The sequence below is a fragment of the Hyperolius riggenbachi genome, chromosome 8 (genome assembly GCF_040937935.1).
Source record: "Hyperolius riggenbachi isolate aHypRig1 chromosome 8, aHypRig1.pri, whole genome shotgun sequence".
In the NCBI taxonomy this organism is placed as follows: domain Eukaryota; kingdom Metazoa; phylum Chordata; class Amphibia; order Anura; family Hyperoliidae; genus Hyperolius; species Hyperolius riggenbachi.
In genome coordinates this window covers 225,761,483-225,768,822 of record NC_090653.1, presented here as the reverse complement: position 1 = coordinate 225,768,822, position 7,340 = coordinate 225,761,483, and the positions used below count along the sequence as shown (strand labels likewise).

The window sequence follows — 7,340 nt, the reverse complement described above, 5'->3', positions numbered from 1 at the left end:
GACGATATGACGCATGTGATAAGCCAAGTCACAACTGTAGAAGCAGTGGTGTTATCCGCATGTCAGTGTGACGATATGACGCATGTAATAAGCCAAGTCACAACTGTAGAAGCAGTGGAAGCTACCGGTATTTAAAAGCCCATTTTACAAATGGGGATCTGCACACTAGCTCATTTACTCTCTGTATGAACACAGTGTAATGGCCTACTGGGATTGGGAAGCCTGAATTTAAAGAAGTGGTTAAAAAAAATAAAAAATGCAGGTGTATAGTATTATTGATCAGAGCCTCAATGTAAGTACACAAACGCTTTAACTTTAGACTCTCAAGAAGACTGAACTCAGTGAGGGGAAAACTTCATTTCAGGATTCTTCCCCCCCACCCCCACCCCGAACCCCCCACCGTATTTGTTTAGCTAATGTTTGCAGTGTATCAACAGTAATACAGTAAAGTCAGTTTTATTGCAGCGCAATGGGCCATTCGCATACATTGAAAATGGTTGCCAGGGATAGCCCCTAGTAGAATATCAGTAAATCACCAATATTCTGCTATTGGGCTGTAGCGAATTCCAACAGTAAAATTATCAGTAATTAGTGTTTCCCCACGTACTGCACAGGACGCCTGCACAATGGCACGGAGCGGATCGGGCTCTGCTTTTTCCGTCAAACCTGAGCAGCTCCGAGCTACTGTGCAAGGCACAAGGCAGTACTGGAAGCCGTCCCAGGGAGTGTGACTATATTGCACAGGGCATAGTGGGGTGTGAACTAGTTTTCTGAGATGGTAATCTACTCTTGCCAAACAGCTAGGTAATTTAATCATCTTTCTGGCCTGCAAATGAGTTTATATTAAATCTGTGTCTGTTCAGTTGTAAGCAAGAAGCTTTGAATCAGGATGACACCATTTATACGCTCCAATGAGTTCTGGTTCACATGAGCTTGCTGGGTAGTATTTTGGTTTATAAGAGTAAGCTTTTGGCTAATGAGCTTTATTCAGACTCCATTCCTGAATGCCTCTCCACTTGCAGAGTGAACATGCATAGACTATATAGGAGGTGGATTTCTGGCTCCTGAACATGCAGAGTGCAGTTATGGAGCATGTTGGTGGATTGGTATAGCTGTTTCCCAGATGCAGCAGTTGTGTCCTCTAGCCACTGATGGCTGTCTGCCCCTGCCCTTCAGTCTTGTTGTGGGTACTAGCGGCAGTCTTTCACCTTCAGGTCTACAAAAAGCCTAAATGACTGCAGATGCCGTTGGAACACAGTTGACTGATGGCAGCGGCAGGACATGGAGAACAGACAGCCAGGTAGAGTCTGAATGGAGGAAAGCTCACTGGCTGGATTTAGGAAAGGTCTCTCAACCAATCCCCTTCCAGCATGTTCAATGCCTGCACAATCGCTTGCTGAGACCAGCACCCATGTATTGAGGTCAGAATAGGAAAATCGGTGTGCCATGACCCATACTGCCCTTCATTGCCCCTTGGGAAGATCACAAAGTCCACAGATCTGGTTGGCACCACCAAGCGAAGATTTTTTGTTTGTTTGTTTGTTTGTTTTTTCCTCTCTCAAGAATTAACATCTGCATAATGAGGGCTGCATATCAGCGACAGCCTGCTGTTTAGCACCAAGGTCCCTGGACCAGAGGGGCTTAGGGATCCTCCAACTGCTTTATTAGCTCTTTATTGGTGCTAAGCTGGCAATAATCACCTCAACTGATCTGACTCCTCCCCAGCTTACACCCCTCTGACACTGCAGTCGTCCTTGGCAGGTTGTGGTGCTCCATATTGCTTGTTGTGTATAGAGCACTTGAGGGGGCCCAATGCAAAACTCGCACTGGAGCCTTGAACGCCTAAGCTACGTAGTGTTGTGTGTGTGTGTGTGGTCTTTCTAATGCAGTGTAAACAGTAATTGTTGAAAGTTTGATACGAAATAGACGAGAGGTGTTATTCTTTGCAGTGGAAAACTGCTGAGAATTTTCAGTTCTGCAGTTATAAGTGCAAAAGAAAATCCACTGTTAAAAATTCCACTTTTTTTGTGTGTGTATTTTGCGTGTCTTTTGGACTCAAAGCTGCAGAATACAAGTGTACCTCTTGTAGAACTATATGTTGCAGCAAATTGCGAGTTCTGTATGTGAAGTGGAGAGGGGGGGGGGGGGGGGGGAGTGAATGGAAGGGGGCTGTTCTCCCCTTTAAACGAAAACAAGTCTGACTGAAACCGGTGTGGACTGGATGTGGGAGCTGGTGAGGAGGGGGCTGATAGCAGATTGAGGGAACTTGTACTTGTTTTGGTTTGCAGTAGACGTCCCTTCCCCCCCCCCCCCCTTCTTGTGTTTGTGCGGGCGCAGTTCTCCCTCAAGCCTGACAAGAACATTTTGTGCCAGAACGTGAGGCTGTGATGTAACTCTCCCACAGATGTTTATTATCTCACAGGCGCTGGCAGCCTCCTCTCCATCAGTCACTGTGCAGCAAGGGGGGCTGGGGAGATGGGTGTGGCGTCCAGCCAGCGGCTGAGTGATAGGGGGAAACTGATGACCAGGCAAGAAGTGTGCTTTGTTTTTTGTCCTTTTTATAGGTGTGGGAGAAATTTCACTTCCTCTATCTGCTAGTTTTAGGTCTCACAGACCTGTCTTCTAACTTTCTATTGTCAGAAGTAAAATGTAGCTCAATGGAGGGCTGATTCTAAGAGAATGGATTTTAGATACGAACTGTGGCATCTGGGTGTCTGCAGCATAACCTCCTACGTCTGTAATGTTTTTAGTATGCTCTGTCAGCATTATTCCTATGTGTACTGTACCCACTGTCAGCATTTACTCAAATTCCTTGCATATTAATCTTCAGATCCACTTTAAAAAGTGTATTTGATATGAACTCTTGCACAGGACAGTAGGGAAAACTGAGATAAAAGCACTCAGTATGTATTTAGAGAGTTTAGCCTGTCTAATTCCTTATAAGCTGTGGCTAATCACAAGTTGTAAACACAGGATATTAACACTGTCTGCTTCCATGAAAGCAGGAAGTAGACACTGCAGATTTATTTTAGGATCTGTAGCCGCTTTGATAAAGAAATGTTTTTTTTAAAGGTTATTATGCTGTTGCTTATATCTTAGAGCAGAGAAGAAGTTTTGAGTTCAGGTCCACTTTAAGAGGTACCGAGCAAAGCGGGTTTGCAGTTCACATTGAGTTTCATAATGGGGCAGGACAGGAAGTAAAAAAAATTCACATTACAGAATACATATGCTGGAAATCTCCACTCCAGCTGCAGTTCGCGTGCGTTTGTTTGCGTGCGTTGTTTTGTTTTCCATGTTCTGTTCAGGACCCTTTTCCACTGCCATTGAAATCACGCTGTACTTGGAGTCACCCAAGCTACTCTTTCCACTTGCTACAATTGTGCCTTGCAGCAGTTGGGAACAAAACGTAATTGCACTGAGATTTGCTAGTGGAAAATGAGCCCTGCGATTTTACATGTAAATTGAGGTGCTATTGTGATTGGCAAAAAGGCTGGGATCCGGTGTTTGAAATGGATCACAGCTAGTGGAAAAGGGCCCTTATTGGACCAATCAATTTAAACCTTGGTGGAACTTGATTGGCTCATTTTCAAGTTGCATATGTTTGCATACAAATTCATATAATCGTGAATGAACCTGGGTATAAACTAGGAGAATGATTGCTCTTCCAGTTGAAGCCAGCCCCCCCTGCCCATCCTTAGGGCATGCTGCTTCAAGCGGACCTCATCTCACTTCCTCTGCTCTAAAAGATACACAATAGCATAACTTTTAAACAAAAACTTTTGTTACAGCTCATCCAAATCCTGCAATAAATCTGCAGCTGGTCTACCTCCTGCTTTCATGGAAGCAGAAATATTAACATTCTGTATTTACAAATGAGTTCTCTGCCATGAGGGATTAAATTGCAACTTATGTTTAGTCATGGATGAGTGGGAATTACAGGCTAAACTCTCTAAATACATACAGGGTGCATTTCTCGGTTTTCCTTCTGCCCTGCGCAAAAGTTCCACTTTCATAGAGTTTTGTCACCAACTGTCCCTCAGGCGTTCACAATCTAATCTACGAGCATTCATAATCTAATCGTGGAGCATTCTTGCCACTAGCCGTGTACAAAGCTCCCAGCTGCCAACACTGTAGTAGTAGTTTGATCTGAATGACTTTGGTTCACATGATAATGGTGAAAGTAGCAGTGTGACGCAGTTGTCTGAACATACAGGCCATGGTCACGTCCACCACTGTGGGCCAAATCTGTGTATAGCCCTCTCCCACTAAATTCCATTAATGTGAAGGAGGCTGTGCCTTCGGAAAGCCTTTCAGTCCTTGTCCTCTGCATAGAAGTGAAATCTAGGGTAACGGTGCATACACACATACAATTTTGTTTGGGTAATAATTTGCCAATTTTGCCACCTCATGTAGAATGAGGGCCAACAGACCTTAAATTCTATAAACAGATTGTAAAAGTGGTAAACTTAAGCTCAACACACACCATACAATCTTGGTTGTACAGATTTACCAAATCTATGTAGTAGATGGGCCAACAAATTCAAAATACCTTGAATGATTGGATAAGCTCTTATACTACATGAAAGTGGTAATATTGAACAACCAAGATTGTATGGTGTGTGTTGAGCCTTAGCCCTGCTCTGGGGCTCACTTGACCTGGATAGGATTCATTGGAATGCCCCCCCCCTTTTTTTGGAATTTAAATGGCCACAGCTGGCTGGGTCCCTGGTTCAAATCCCAGATCCCAGCCAGGTAATTTGCAAGGAGTTTGTATGTTCTCCCCATGTCTGTGAGTTTACTCCATGCACTCTGGTTTCCTCCCACATCCCCCCCTCCAAAAAAACTGATAAGTAAATTGGCCCTAGACTACGATACAAATACTACACGATACATACATATGGTAGTAATTAGAATGTGAGCTCCTCTGAGGGACAGTTAGTGGTGACTATATAATAAATTTAAATCTGATACAGTATATAGATGTATATGTTGGCACTATATAAATACTAAGTAATAAAAACAATTATTGGCCAATCAAAATTGAATGTGCGTACCGGGCTTGAGACTTCTTTGCCCCCATCTTCTTCTAGAGATGAGCTTAAAGTTCAAGTATACATGGAAATGTCCAATGGCTTGAAATAACTAGTCAAACCCAGTATCTACGTCTTACCCAAGTCGGTGCATATTTTACATGCTTTCCTTGAATTACAAAAGTAGTTTCTTTTCTCCAGCAACCACAAACTAAAATGTGTGCCCAATTGCTGCGGATGGAACCATTCCACAGGTCTCCATCTGGACAGCCGCATCTGTTGCTAATATCCTACCACCTGCCGCAGGATCTAAAAGCAAGGCTCTGGGTAATGTCACTTCTGAAATGAATTTGGTAAATATGCTCAGCCTCTTGCTATTGATTTTGCTTTCTAAGGGGGAGGGGTACTTAGACTTGCTGGCTACTGCTATTATGAAATACAGCAAAGACTGGAATAGGCAACACCGCCCCCCATCCTGCTACAGGAGTGTTTGCTCAGATAGGACTTCACCCTCCTCATGGTAAATCATTTCATACATTTTAATGTGTTTATTTTAGTATTTATATAGAGCTGACATTATGCAGCGCTGTACAGAGTATATTGTCTTGTCACTATGTATGTAAAGACTTATAACTAAAATTTTTTTTTTTTTTAAAGCCCATACACATTCCTCACTACTTTGAATTCGCTTTGAAATGTTGGCATATAAAAATAGTTCTGAATAACCTGGAAATGTAGCCATTCCAGCGGTTCCGCACTATCCTAACAGAGCTGTTGGTAGGGATTGATGCTTCCTGTGCACACAGGACTACACTGCCAGGGTCTTCACTAATGACTCCTTATGGTGTCAATACGCGGTACAATAACGTTAGATTTTTCACATTTATGCAACCAAAACAATCCAATGAAAGTCAAATCTTTTTCGATCAAGAAAAACGAACTATTAAATTTATTTTTTGGAAAAATCTTTATATTCAATCTAACGGCAGAATCAAACCATTTGTAATCCCGAGAAAATTGTGCCATGTATGGGCACTATTATGCATTATGCATTGCATAAATATAGCTCAAATACTTTATCATACAATACAATGATTACATAAAGTATTTGAGCTACAATTGCTTCATGTGATGCTGGTCCTTTGGGGTATTTTTGCTATTAGTGACCCCTTGGTGCAGGGATGAGGACCTGGGCACACACTTTTCATCTGCCCCTGTTTGTGGGTGCTTCTGGATCCACTTTTTTTTTTTTTTCCCCCTTTCTTTTTTACATAAATATGTGAACTGCAATGGAGGCGACTGGACTTAGACATTAATACAAAGCCTGCATGGAACAAGTTAGAATAATGTGATCAGTTACAGCGCAGTGTACTGTGACCAGTCCCATAGAATTTTATGGGTAGTGAGTTGACCTGAAGAATTATTCAACGCAACTGAATGCTGTGAACTAGTCCTAAATGTTAGAGCCCAGCTAAAAATGCAGAATCCCAGTGGCTGATGTCAGTGTAGTAGTGTAGTACTGGTGGCCATCACCAGAAGACTCTCTTGGATCACAGGGCCTGTGCACACCAAAAAGCGCTAGCGAAATCGCAAACTCTTAGCGTTTTTCTTTGTTTGTTTTTTTCAAGGCGATTCTAGGCATGTGCCTAGCGATTTTTATCTTTTTATTTCCTAGCAATTTTTGGAGCATTTTTATATACAGTAAATGCTTGGAAAATCGCTAGCGATTTACCACTTTCCTATACAGGTAGTCCCCGACTTACGAACGCCCGACTTACGAATGACCCGCCGATACGAACGGCATGAATTCAGTGATTCCATGGGAACAAGCCAAAAATTTTCAAATTGAACTTTGAATTTTGTTAAATAGATTTTCTCAACTATAAGAAAAAAATGGCTTTTAAACTTTTGTATAAGCAGGCACAGAGGGGGACACTGGAGGCACTGGGGGGCACAGAGGTACAGGGGATAGAGTACATTGTTCCGACTCAAGAACAGATTCAGGTTAAGAACGAACCTATAGTCCCTATCTCGTTCGTTAACCGGGGACTACCTGTACTTTGAGGTAGAGACCTGCAGCGGGTCGGGTACCCGCGGGTAACCCGAAATGCGGGTCGGGTTCGGTTACCCGAATTGATTTAAGCTGCGGGTCGGGTGCGGGTAGCGGTCTGTGGGTGCGGGTCGCGGGTAGTGAAAACAAGCTAAAAACCTTATAGATATCTATCTATCTTCTAAAGCTAAAAAACCTTCTTTAGCTTTGATTTGTGTATAAAAATAGGTTTTATTAACTTTACAGCTCCCCAATATTAC

At 42.8% G+C, this 7,340-nt stretch overlaps 1 protein-coding gene across 1 annotated transcript in view; it reads left to right on the top strand.

Moving 5' to 3' along the window:
- LOC137527604 (5'-nucleotidase domain-containing protein 2-like) overlaps positions 1-7,340 on the top strand; it is a 118,247-nt gene that overhangs the window by 50,362 nt on the left and 60,545 nt on the right. The window lies entirely within an intron of this gene.